The following is a 14,015-nucleotide window of genomic DNA, read 5'->3' on the forward strand; positions in this document are numbered from 1 at the left end:
TATCAAAATTACGTTTGAACCATACAGTAAAAAAATACATCGGTACTTTTTTTAATAATTTAGCCTAACGACCAATGCACAAACGCCTTTTTTAATAGTGGCTAACAAATTTATTATTATACTCATCATTCCTTCGAACGCTATAAGAGTGTGAGGGTGTCCTAATTATTTCTTACGATATGCAAGCCTTTAAAAACTCTAAAGGAGCTTACTCCATTTTGCGAAGCCTATTCTTAAATCACCAAAGCAAGTCTACTTCAATCTTCACTTCAATTAGTTTTACCTCCATTTATGGCGCAATCAGAAATCGCTCACCTGGGGCCCAATTCCTTTCCCCCTTCGCCTTCATCTCCCAGGCCTCCTTGCTCTCACGCTCATTATTCACTCCCAGAGCCCTCTCCCAATTGCCCGTCCATTCTTTCCCTCTCGAGTACGCTGGGTGCATCTGATGGCTTCCGTACCCGCGCTTGCCTAAAAGCTTCGTCCACTTCTCCCTACTAATCTCCATCAAGGGACCCCTCCCCCCCCCTGCGATCATCCCAAATCCCATCCCCCAACCCCGCGAGACTCCGACAACCCTTCCTTCCTCTGAGCAACCCCCACCCCTCGTGAGAGAACAGAAATGCTGCGATGTGGGTGGAGAGGCAAACAAATTTTCTCCACATCTCCCTCCCCCCCCCCCCCCCCCCCCCCACCTCCACCACTCGCCCCATCCTCTCTCGTTAACACAGCCCACCGAGCCCGGACCCGACTCCGCAACGCCTGTGGTGTATGCACTCACCGGCGCCTCCGAATTTGCGTGTGGCGGACCTCATAGGATACGCCTTCCTGTCGGATGTGGGCGGACTGCGTGGTTGGGCCTTTGCGTTGATGCCTGGGGGGAGGATGGGTGTTTGCGTGTCGGGCATGCGGCAAAATTGTCCTAGAGACGAACTTGAAATCAATTTCGTTAGCGAATTGGTATTTTGAAATTGTGATGTAACTGAACAGTATTGCATTTTACATCGAAACGTGGAATTATTTTTGCCGGCCTGGGTGAAAGTGGGTTGGCGTTCAAGCACGCAAACTAAAATATCAAGATTTGATTCACACCCGAGTTCATTTTCCTCCAGCCTAGAGTTTGGGAATTTTACAGCGGTCTTCTTGGTTTATCATGAGCGACACATGTCAGTTTTTGAATCACTCTTTAACAAATACTTAAATCAAATATGCATTCGTCACGTCATTTCCTTTCAAGACAAGTGAATAAAAAAAACCCTTTCAAGTGACTTCAAGAAACATTAAATCTTCAATTTATTTCTTTCACGCAGCTCTGCCTTTACGAATCTATTCCAACTCGGTCACATATATACCTGCTCTGTTGCTAAGACTTTAAATCCCCTTTTTGTTGGGAGTCCCTTCAATTACATTTATCAAAACTTTCTCGGTCTACTCGCTATACTTTCATTAGAGGTGCACTCAATTTTTCCAGTCTCTCAATTTTTCCCGGGACTAAAAGTGTATTTTAGTCATGAATTTGGGCTTATAATACGCAGGAAAACTTCAAGCATGCAAGACATAAATGACAGAAACGTATATTGTACTGGGTTTTGAAAATCTTTCCCCAGAGACAGAAGCATTGTCAATACTTAGCAGGGTGACTTCCAACATAAAAGAACAGTGAGTAAATATCCATGTTCTTCACTTTTTTGTTTTACCCATTCATAAAAATTCATCGTCTATTGAGTGAGAGAAATACGATAATTGTGCTGTGGATGTGAAAAATGCTAACTATTGGGTGTGCACATTCCAGGGAAGACCGCAGCATTTGGTTCCAGTCGGGGCGTATTAACATGGGCAATTTTCAAGTTAGTAAAAGGGAATCCTAAGAGAAGGTCATTGAAACATAATGCCCACGTCGCGGAATATAAATTTGGCTAAAGAGAGATTTTGTGGAAAGGTAAAAGAATATTCAACTTATTAGTGCAATTATTCGTCAGAAAAAATCGAAATATCAGAATTTGAGTTCACCGTATGAGTGTCATTGTTTATTCAACTCATCAATTCTCCTAAAAGGGCCAAACATGAATACCAAACTTTGTTCATGCTTATATATGATCGCGGCGTTCAATCCGAATTCTTACGTGACTGACATATTCCTCGCTCGCTTTGTCTCTTTTGCCATAAAAGCTCCTAAATTACCCTAATTACCCGTTTGATTGGTATTCAATGTTTAACTAGGAAAATTTTTAGTGATGTGCATTGTTCAATTTCAGCTTTATAACATAATGTGAATAGTAGTGTAATTTTACAAATTACTATCATTGATGCCTTGGACTAACAATAGTATTTTGACAAATTCCACATGTTACGAAAAATCTCTCTGCCAGAATTGCAACGTTAGTTAATCTCTTTATCTATTGTTTCAATCCTTTGCGGGCGTTTTATATTTATTTTAAGAATATACTTAATAAAATATGTTATAATGAAAAAATCTAAATTTTGAGTCTCCCCTCTTTCCTGGGTGAAGCTACTTCCGTTAATGACGTTGGATGAGAGATTTAGGTAAGATTAATGGTGAAAGATTCAGGTATTCAGATAAAAGTGTCCATTTTCTTGAGCATCGCGGGAGAATCGGGATGTAATATTCACCACTCATTTTTAAATCGTATAAAAATACATCGATCGCTACATGATTTCAGGAATGGTTTCACATTTAAGCCATTGAAATCGAGTAATATACCACACAGATTCAACTTGAATGGCACTTTGCCTTAAATAATATCACCAATATAAAGTTCTGTCACATCGCCAAACACTCCAGTCCATCCAGTAGCATATATATTGTTCTGTCGGTTGATACAAATTGGTTTGAAGGAAAAAAATAAAAGTCACATGAATGGAAACTGCAACGGAGGCTACTCCAATCACGTATCGAACTCAGACAAACTCGATAGTGAGCTAATTAGGTTTGTTAATGTGAAGTTCGATTTTCCAACTAAACTCCAGTCGCATAGTCGAATTTAGACGGTAAGTCCCTCAACTTTTACTATATATACTCTGAGACGACTTCAATGATTTGATATTTTTATTTTTGGCCTGAGTAAATTGTTTATAATTAACGATAGACTAAAAAAATTGGAAAATGGTATTTTCGATAAATTTGTCACCTTTCATTCATTACTGTTAACAATTTTCGCTCATCCAAATCCCAACGATTTTCCCCTCCAACCGGGTAATCTATCCCGGCTGCACTCAACATAAGTAAACTCTTTTGAACCCTCTCTGCTTTGAAATACACGTACCTACGTGAATTAGTGGGCCATGCAATTAATGAAGTCGATGCAGCGCACTCACATTATTACGGAGTTCTTGCGGTCTCGAAGACCGGACGGCATTGGGGTTTCCCGCGGGGATTTTCTCGGTCGGCCGGTTTCTCGAAGTCGGGGAGGGAAGAGATGCAGAATGGGCTCGGCCCGGGGTCTTCTCCCCGCGTAGACAAGCATATGTATGTATTCCCATCGATGATTATCACCGCACCGTTGCGGTGTGTTTTTACCGAGTTCGAAAATTAAGACTCATTCATGGAGGGGAAGCAAGGGGATGGTTTAATGGAAACTGAAGAGTATCTACGATGCGCAACCAGCGACGGTGGTGGTTGGCTCGCTACATGCGGGGCCGTAAATCAAAGTTTGCGATTGGATGATGGATGTGCTCCAGATTTTAGAAGCGTGAATTGACGCTTTTTCTGATTCAGGTCAGTGATGGCATTTCTTTATCTCTTGAGATTAAAATTTGTCCCCTTCCCCATGGCTCACACCTTCAATAGCACACACCAGGTATTGTATAAAAATCGGATAATTTGATAAATATTAAGAACTATTAGATTTATTTTTTATATCTTAAAGGGAGCAATTATTATAATCCTGCATTCCGTACGGATTTCTCGTGATTAATAAAGACTTTGGTAAATTACTGCTTTGCAGGAAATGTGGATGATTTGACGGACGTCCTCATCACAATAGGTACTCTACCGTTTAGAATTTGGATGGGCACAGGCTGAACGACGATACATTTCTTAGCTTATTCCAAATGCAAATTTAACGATGTGCATAGTCTCTCTACATTCAACCGTATCATAAAAGGTACAACACCACAAATTAATTATTTAGAATTAACTGACTTTGTAATTAAACTAATACGGAAAATTAAATCCACGAATGCCATTCCAAACAAATTAAATTTTGCACTAAAGTGCAGGACTCGAAACCGTATAATTTATCTCATACATACTCGTCGACATTTTGCATTAAAATTGATGTGAAATTATTATTTCAGTAACTGAATTCTAGGATGCGTTGATGAAAATAATGTCATCACAAACGCATGTGACAGCAAATTATTCACACGTAAAGAAGTAATTTGATGAATGACCCTTTCCAAGAATTCCAAAACCATTTGTGGAATGAAGTGAGAAGGGCCAATTTGGGGCGAAATTACTTCGGCATGACATTTTCAAGAGAGAGAAACAACATATGGTGACCCTCGCTCACAGGCCGAATCCTGTTGATGAAAAAAAACACACTTCAAAGATCCTTTTAAATTCTGGGCTATTACGTAATTCAAGGCGCTCTACGGTGCGGGAGATAAAATGCCTGTAACAGTACGTGTTGGAGTTCAATCTGTGAAATGAGATTAGCAAAGTTTCTATCTAAACTTCGGATGCTTAATAATGGGATTCTAATTTATAAATTTACATTTATTTACATTCATTTAATCTTCAAATTTGGGCCACCTTTGGTGAAAATCGAGTAAAAAATTCGACATATTATCAAATATAACTGCATTTAAGTGTTCAAAGTGAAGGGTTGAGGGTGGAATCCAATTGTTAGATATGATTCGATATATACCTGCTGGAAATTAACAAAGTATTTTTCTGAATAGCTCAATATTTATCATATTCACTACACTCGATATAATCCATCATTAACGAGAAGACAGATTTAATATGCTGAAGACTGCAATCAACTCAATTCAATCTATGCATAAAAAGAAAAATGGCTCTTGCAAATCCAAAATATGCATTAAATTACATTATTCGGTTATTTAAGAAACGTAAAAATATTAATATTTTTAAATTGCATTTTCTCTAAGCTACTTGAACATATGGTGTGTCCTCCGTACTTTACCTGATGATGACTTGGTAAGCCGAAACCTAGGTCGTGCGTAATTAAATGTATGTTGAAGAGAAATGTATTTTCTTTTCCGACATAGATTAAATTATTCCCTGATTACCGTTAATAATTCATCAAGCAAAGGTTAATTTCGCTCGTATGGTCCTCTACCAGCCGACGTCGCCGGACTCTCAACTTCATCGTGCTCCGGGGGTGCAAAGAGAATGGGGGCGGGTGGGAAGGAGCTATCTGTGAGAGGGAGGCAGCGCAGAGACTGTCACTTCGTCCGAGGAAGTTTGTTCGCCTGCCCTTTGCTCTCTTCAGCGGGACCAGCTACTATTCCATCCATGTACATGACGCCCTCGCACTACGCTTGCCCTAACAGCGCCACCTCGCGACCGTGTTAAACTGAACACATTCTCGGGAGTCATAGCATTACGTAAAAGGGCCCGGCCCTATTAACGTGTTTCCGACGGGAGGGCATGGCGAGTCAGGGGGGTGGAAAGGAGATGGAAACGAACAATGAGTGATCACGAGGCGGATATCAATCGCGGAAAGTAGGCACACACTCCATGGTAACGGAAAAATTAACTCTGAGGACATTTTCAGAACACTTTCGTGCAGTGGATTCGCAATTTTTTTTATCGGGTAAATAAATCGAGCAATATTTAACGCAGGAATATTTTTCTATGGTATGATGTACTAAAGTTATTTCAAAGAATCAACTTTAAGTACAATTCTTCCTAATACGAAATTGACTCGGTTATTTTTGAAACAGAATGTTTAAAAAGTATAAACATACTTTTGTCTCCTATTAAGTTAACCGCTATCATCTGGCATTCTCCATCTTTTTTATTGTGGTTACTAATTAGTCTCTGGTATTGACCCATATGTATTCATACGCATTACGTTGAGTAAATCTTGCATTCCCAATGATAATAAAAGTACCAACAGAAAATACATGGTTTTTCACATTATCGACTCTTTCATTTACTTTCAGCTGTACCGCCAGTACAGTCCTCAGCCCGAATAGAGAACGAGTGGTTAGTATTGAACATCTCAAAAGAGCGGAGAAGTGAAATTTCCGACGCACATATTACCAAAAGAATTATGAAGTACACGCGATTAAATAACAATAACAATCTTAAAGATGCTGTTTTGATGCAGGCAACAAACTAAAACGTTTTCGTAAGTTGAACGAATAATCGCGAAAGTCAAGATGAAAGTTCTTTATTTTTTGAATGAATTCTTTCCTTATCTTCATTATATGATAATTAACGAATACGAGGTGTATAGACGTATCCTGTCGTGTTAGTCAAGACTCACGGGTAAAGTAGGGTGTAGTTCCAGGGCTCATCAAAAACATAACCCAGCATAATACGGCATTAAAACCTGCAATGAACCCCTATTCGATTCCGCAAGCATCCTTTCTCCCTCAATTCCGTCCAACATTTCTATAACAAGCCTATCCTATTCCTTTTCCTTCCTCGTTTGCCTAACACTCTTGCCTCGGCTACAGTCTTCAACATCCCATTGCAAAACAAAATGCTTTGCATCTATCTTTCCTTATCTCTTTGAATCCTCTTCTCCTCCTTCATGCTTACTGGTGCTTATTTTCCTTTCGGTCCACTTCTGTTAATTTCATATGATATATCCCGGAATAAATGAACAATGCCCTTCCCAAATTTTACAATAATTATTTGGCTACAATCGGCTTAAACGCATAGTTACACATACCAAATGAGGGAAAGTCAGAATTTTTTGAGGATTGTAGAATACGTTACTATTTACCCTAAAGGAAAATTATGGCTTTTGATAGAGAACACATTGATATAAATCCGGCCCACGGGTGCCGAAAATTTGTAACTATAGTATTTTAATGAATTGCATTATATTTACAGAATGAATTTTAAAATTCTTTACTAAAGAATCCCAGAAATATAATTCCAAAGTTATGGAATTACAACTTTTTTTGCATTGCCTGTTTCCGACGAATTTATCCTCTTTACTATTCATCAATGATGAGGAACGTAGAGCTAAGGCCTTCGCAGATGAAATCATTTTGAGATATTTCAAAATAATTTTATAAAAATATTTATTGCATACTGCAGTAATTTAAATGGATTCATTTAAACGATGAGTGACTAATTAGGAAATTAAGACAGTAGAGTCAAAAAGAGTTGAACATTAATGTTAATTGGTATGGAAGAAGCATAGCGCCAAAACACATGTACCTGTAAGGAAATTCAAATCCAAGTTTAAAGACCACAAGTGAAAAAATAAGTTATTGAAAAGAGTTAATGAACAAGTGGCCCAAGTTCTTAATGAACCAGTCTTCTCATGATTTGATGCGCAAAGGTGGGCCGAGTTTTTACTTTAGTTATGGAAAAACTTTACAAATTCTTTGGCTTAAAAGGAGCAGGAGATTCTTTCCGGATGTAATGGAAAACAACAGCAGAAGTTTAGGCGAGCGCTGTAAATTATTAACGACTGATATACAAATGAAATAAACTCACGTTTCTAAGTCAATGGATTCGCCAAGTTTTTCTATAGCAAATTTGAAAACTTGGGCCCTTGTTCATCTCATCCCATTTAAATTCAGAATCTTTTGAATGAAACTTGGGTTTTTCATAAGTATTCTTTCAGGCAGTTTTATCATTTCTGCGAATCAGTAAATTTTATGGATTTGATAAAACATTTGAAATTAATTTAGAGCTGGAACAAATGCCACATTTAGCGTGAAAATGACAACAAAATTGCATTGTTATTTTAAGTTTCAACTTCATGGCCAAACTTCAAATGACTAAAAAATTGTTGTTTATGTTACATAGGGTACCGTTATTATCTTAGCAACTCTAATGAACGAGGTATCTGAAATGTATGCCTATATATGCCTGCAAAACGAAAGTACCTTGATTTATATCGAAAACTGCGGGCCAACTAAAAGTCCATAAAATTGAAAATATACCAACAATCATTTTGAAGATGCGAGGTGCATTTGAGCAATTCAGGTAACGTTTTTTAAAGCATATTTTATAGATATAACTAAATTTAATGATTACTTAATTGCTTTGATTATTATAAATATAGTTATTATTAATGATTATAGTTACACTTTAACTTTAGAAAACATAAACAGAGAGAAAGGAGATAAAATGAGTGATGATGAATTTGACAAATTCCAAAGAAACTGCGGGAGATGCCGTAACAGTAACTTTTAACGGAGTCATCCGCTAATGTGCATTTCAATGCAACAATTTCAGAGCGTAAAAATCATTCGCCTTGACTGGGACTCGAACCCAGATAATAATCTGGGATCTAATCTCTCTTCAATGAGAAGAGAGATTCTCTATCTTCCGATGAAGACGAAGTAGAATTCCGTCGAAATTATCAAGAAATAACGTGTGAGTGATCTTTTTTTGTGTTTCTATATTGTTTGTTACTGTGTAATATACTATTCCGCACTTCCGTGTTACGTCGACGAAATCATATATATATATATATATATATATATATATATATATATATATATATATATATATATATATATACACTCAAACACACACACACACGCACATGATGTTCGTTCAAAAAGTAAGGTGACTCCATACTTTCATGAGAAAATATTTAATTATTCTTTAATATTCAAGTTGTCCCCTTCAAAGTAATCACCCCTATATGTAATATACTTGTGCCAGCAAATTTTTTCAATCCTCGAAGCAATTCTAATAAGCACTTTCTGGTATAGCCTTGAGCTCTTCCAGCGATGCAGTCTTCATCTCCTCAATCGTTGCGAATCTCCGTTCTCTCAGAGACCGCTTCAGTTTTGGGAACATGAAAAAGTTCCAGGGGGCCACATCCGATGAATATGGTGGCTGAGGCATGATTGTGGTGTTGTTTTTGGTCAAAAAATCTCTCATAAGGAACGATGAGTGCGCAGGTCAAATATCGTGATGCAAAAGTCATGAATTATTTTTCACAATTCCGGACGTTTTTTCGTACAGCTTCTCGCAAACGACGCATAACTTCAAGGTAATGCTTCTTATAGCCCGTTAGACATTGTGGTGAGAACTCCTGATACGCCACGATAATCGAAGAAAACAGTGAGCAAAACCTTGACATTTGATTGAACTTGGCGTGCTTTTTTTGGCCTTGGTTCTCATGTGGTCTTCCAATGGGTCGATTGGACTTTGGTTTCGACGTAATGACCATATACCCATGACTCATCACCTGTTATGATCCTTTTGAGCAAATCAGGATCATCATTGACGTCATTCAAAAGCTTCTGAGCGATGCTCATGCGACGGTTCTTCTAGTCAAAATTAAGCTGATTCGGAACGAACTTCGCTGACATGATCTCATGCCCAAAATATCCGAAAAAATTGCATGGCACCAGACAATCGATATGACAACAATGACAAAATGAAAAAGATAAGTCCAGACCAGTCATAAGAAATAATTACGTGAACGAGCTCCTTTTTCGATTTTCACTCGATTCCAAATTCTCATAGTACTACTAGACCTATTAATTCGGCACCAAATGCGGAGAACCCTAATGATATCCACTCAAGACTGCATTGACCTTCTTATTAGCAGTGAAAAAGATATGAAGCAAAACATATCCTACAAATATTTTAGCAGAACGAAATAAATTATTTTTAGCAAAATTTAACCTACTAAGCCGTCCGCTTTCTTAACCGTAATGAGAAACTGAGGCTATAAATGTCACCTTCCTGGATTAAAACTTAAGGCATAAAATAAAATCATTATTTCACAACGTTATTTATTTAAAATATAGAATATATGTGTGAAACAAAGAGAGGTGTGTACACATCAGCAAAAAATATTAATACTTTAACTTGAGAAAGGTATTGAAATAAATATACATAAAAGTACAAGAACGATATTTCCATAACACGTCAAACTACATCTAATTCCGTTTGGTGGTCTTCCATCATTTCCTTTCCTCGTGAAAATTCATTACGCACCATTCAACGATTTTGCAATAACATTTACGCCTTCGGAACACGTTCTTCGGGGGAATTAATCAGCAGATGACAGCAAAAAAAAACTTTGGAACAAACTACGAAAGATGGAAAAGGTCGAAAAATATTTTTTTACGAACAATACTCTCTCTCTACGAGAACCAATCCAAGGTTAAATCACTTTAATCCGCCCGTGAACAATGCTGGGAGACCTGACCAAAACTTTGCACGAAAATGATTTTTAAAAAGCAGTGATATCTGGCGCGTATATGGAGCAGATTCGCTGCAAGCCTCGACAAAACGTCATTCTGCACCTTTCTCGCTCACGCTCCTCTCCCAATACTCCGCCCTCCCTTTAAAAACCGTGCCATCGTCATTTTTTCCCCTCCATCTCCATTGTGCCTTATTTCTTCCCGTTGAATTTTATCTCTGTTGAGTGAATGGGTGAGTGGTTGTGTTGAAAAGAATGGGAACCGGTGGGAGGGAGGGGACAAGGAGGGGGAGCGAGGTGGAATAATACCGTCCAATCAATTCACTCACCTCCGCTCCCATCCCTACCGCTTCCAACCGTAACACGCCACTCATACATGCGGGTACACATATTCATGTGCACACGGACAAGAGTTCGCGAGAGCTTCCTCGTCCCTAATCCTCCCTCTCACTCCCCCGCCCCTCCCCACTCCCAACTAAAAATTACGGATGCCAACTAAAGCGACTCACGTGTGGCGACGCACGGCATGTGCCCTTATAGTTGAAGGAGCATAGTCCTCCCGGCCCGGTGTAGTAAGCTAATGCGAAGAGAATTTGGTTAAGAACCAGAGGGTTCCGGGTTCATATCCGCCTTGATCACTTCTACATTACAATTGCATCGGCCGTAATATTCAAACTATTAGATATTTGATCTTCTTGAGATACATAAATAATGATACTAAATAATGAAAGAAAATGCCACCAATCTCTATTCAATTTATGCGTGAAAGGGACCAGTATGGTGCTGTGGTAAATAAACTGGCACCCAACACCTAGGGCTCATCATTTCGACGGAATTCTCCTCTGTCTTCATTTAATATTCAACACTTCCGTGTTACGTCGACGAAATCATTATATATATATATATATATATATATATATATATATATATATATACACACACACACACACACACACATACATACATACATATAACCTATATTTATTATGAAGCAATGGAGAGAAGTGGCGTTCACCACCCGTTGGATGGGACGTTATATAGTAATGACCCCTTGGGGCATTTCGTTCGGAGAGGGCTAATGCCGATGCTGGGTTTCTTCCTATTCTTCCTCCATTCCCTGAACAACCTATACCTGCCAAATTACCCACTTGTCTCTTATCGAGTAAATGACGTTAGCTGTTAATCAATCGTCTTCCCCAATAACTACTACTACCAACTTAATGTGTGAATTAAACATGAATTAAGACTTCGTTTGCCATGAGGTCTGATCTCAATTTCCAGATCAAAACTTCGAGTTGGCTATCATCGAAATTCTCCCAGTCTTCTTTTTCTACCACTTGTACTCGGCGAAGTATCAGTTCCACTTCATAATCTAAATGTTATCCAGCAAGTTGGGAGGGGCAGGGCTTATTGAGCAACAAGCACTTAAGTGCTGTTACTCAATAAGCCCTGTTAGTTAAGAGAGTGGTAGTTGATAGATAATTAATGGCATTTCGGATCTATAACTAGCCAAGATTAATGCTCTCTCTAGTTGTATGTCGTATATGTTTCACATTGTAGGAAGTAAAAATCATGCCTTATTCCAATCGGTTTCATTGGAAAGTTTCCATAAACATATCACGGCGTCTTGCTAAATAATCAAATGCGTCCGAAGTAATATTCCTTCAATGTCTGTGTTACATTCAAGTGATGTATGTTTTTCTAAAATGCTTGAGCTACGTCTGTGATATATTTATTTGAAATGTAACCCAGCCAAGGGATTCCTATCACAATAGAAAGCTTTTCATTCGTTCATAGCGATGCTTCATGAATCGGGCTGCTTCTCTTCATATCCTATTCAATTTTCAAAATTAAGTCATTCAGCAAACGGTTCCTAAATTTGACAAACATGCAAAGTGAGCTTTAAACTAATTTGAAATAATTTTTCATTTTAATATTTACTATTCTATTTATAATCGATAGTTTTCTTAAATTCAATCCGATGCTGTTCATAAGGTCCATTCCGCGCGTTGTTTCATTGATTGTGAACACATTTAACAACTATATCCCGTTTATTACCGTAATTAGTTATTTAAAGCATAAGGTTACATCGCTAAGGTTAGGCATAGGTTTTGTTAAATATTCCTAGCATTGATAAATATTAGTATAACATCTGGCACCACTTTCAAATCCAAATATGTGTTAACCCTAAACGGTTACTTGTTAAAAAAATAGGTAAAATACGAAGGATTTTATTTCAGTAGATATCGTTATTAAATTGCTAATTGGGTGCCATGAAAATAGCCAAAACTTTCCCTAATCGAAACACGACAAATAAAAACCTCCAAATAGAGGTAAACCTCCGTTCATTACCAAAATTATCTTTTGGTAATGAACGATCGGATTCCATCTTATCACTGGTTATTTTTTTATGAAATTTCACACCATAATGTCATCTTTCAAGTAGAAACGTAGAATTCTAATAATAAATAAATGAGATTCTAAGATAAAACTGCTTCTGACGTATAATTAGCGTAAAAAAATAATTTAATGTTATCTCACTGAAAATATTTGATGAGGTGCATTGCAAGTCAAAACTATAATTAAGTTTTCATTAATATGTATGGGTCTCTCAATTTTAGGGTGACTTTAAATTTTAGGTGATTAAGCGTTTTAGATAAGAATGGAGTAAATAAAATAATTTCTCAATCTTCCCATTTTTTTCGTAAAATAGGTATTTAATAGAAACAGTCAAATGAAAACCAAACACCCGCGATAACACTGACTAACACTGACTAAAAGCTAGAAGCTAGCTTTTTACGTATCGATGCTACCATTGCTGTGGCAGGAGAATTGCACTGTTACAACTTACAGGTTTATCCAGTTTTTAGGTTATGTCCTCGTTGGTGGGCGGACTAGTTGCTGTAGTGGGTGCTCGGTTTTCATTTGACTGACTCTCATATCATTGGTGCCAGATGTTTACTACAACTGTCTTGAAGTTTCTCTAGGTTTTTTCAACGAGCAACTGATTCGGAGTTTTCATGAATCCATTGAATCACACACGAACTGGTTATATTAATCTTCGAAAAATATTTCTCAGGTAATAGGGTGCACGATAATTTAACTACGTTTTTGAAAATAGATTTCAATGATGCTATTTGAAATAATGCTAATTTATATCTCATTATTAGTATGGAATATAATCTTACATCAACATAAAAAAGCTAATGCCAGAAATACACGTATATTCAGTATTTTGAAAGAAGAAATGGTGATGAAACGGTTGGAAAGTAATACATATCAGAAAAATCTAGGAGAGTATCAATAGGCAAATATAGAGCAGTGATAATTCATACATTTGCTCTCATATAACTCTGAGCATTGTTTTAATTTACTGTATGAAATTTATCAACCAATAATTACCTATCATGATAGTCATTCTACATTTAATGATACCTTGCATGTCATTGGAAAGGTACGTGGCAGAGGGTGCATCCACAACAGGCATTCACATGCGAAGAATCGCGATCAGTTAATCATTATGTATAAAATTCAGTGTCTCTGAGAGTGCTCGTAATGTTAATTGACACTTTTCTCTTACAATAGCAGCAACGGTACTAGTTTTCAATGCTGTTAGATACTGTTTAGTATATACTGTGAAATACTGCAATAGTGACTGGAGGTGTA

General features: G+C 37.5%; 1 protein-coding gene across 2 annotated transcripts in view; it reads right to left on the reverse strand.

The window, feature by feature from the left end:
• The window catches only part of LOC139695172 (uncharacterized), a 593,181-nt gene that overhangs the window by 436,156 nt on the left and 143,010 nt on the right, over positions 1 to 14,015 (reverse strand). The gene's annotated exons all lie outside the window — the stretch shown is intronic.

The sequence above is a fragment of the Hetaerina americana genome, unplaced genomic scaffold, assembly GCF_022747635.1.
Source record: "Hetaerina americana unplaced genomic scaffold, ioHetAmer1.1.p SCAF_6, whole genome shotgun sequence".
Taxonomy (NCBI): Eukaryota; Metazoa; Arthropoda; class Insecta; order Odonata; family Calopterygidae; genus Hetaerina; species Hetaerina americana.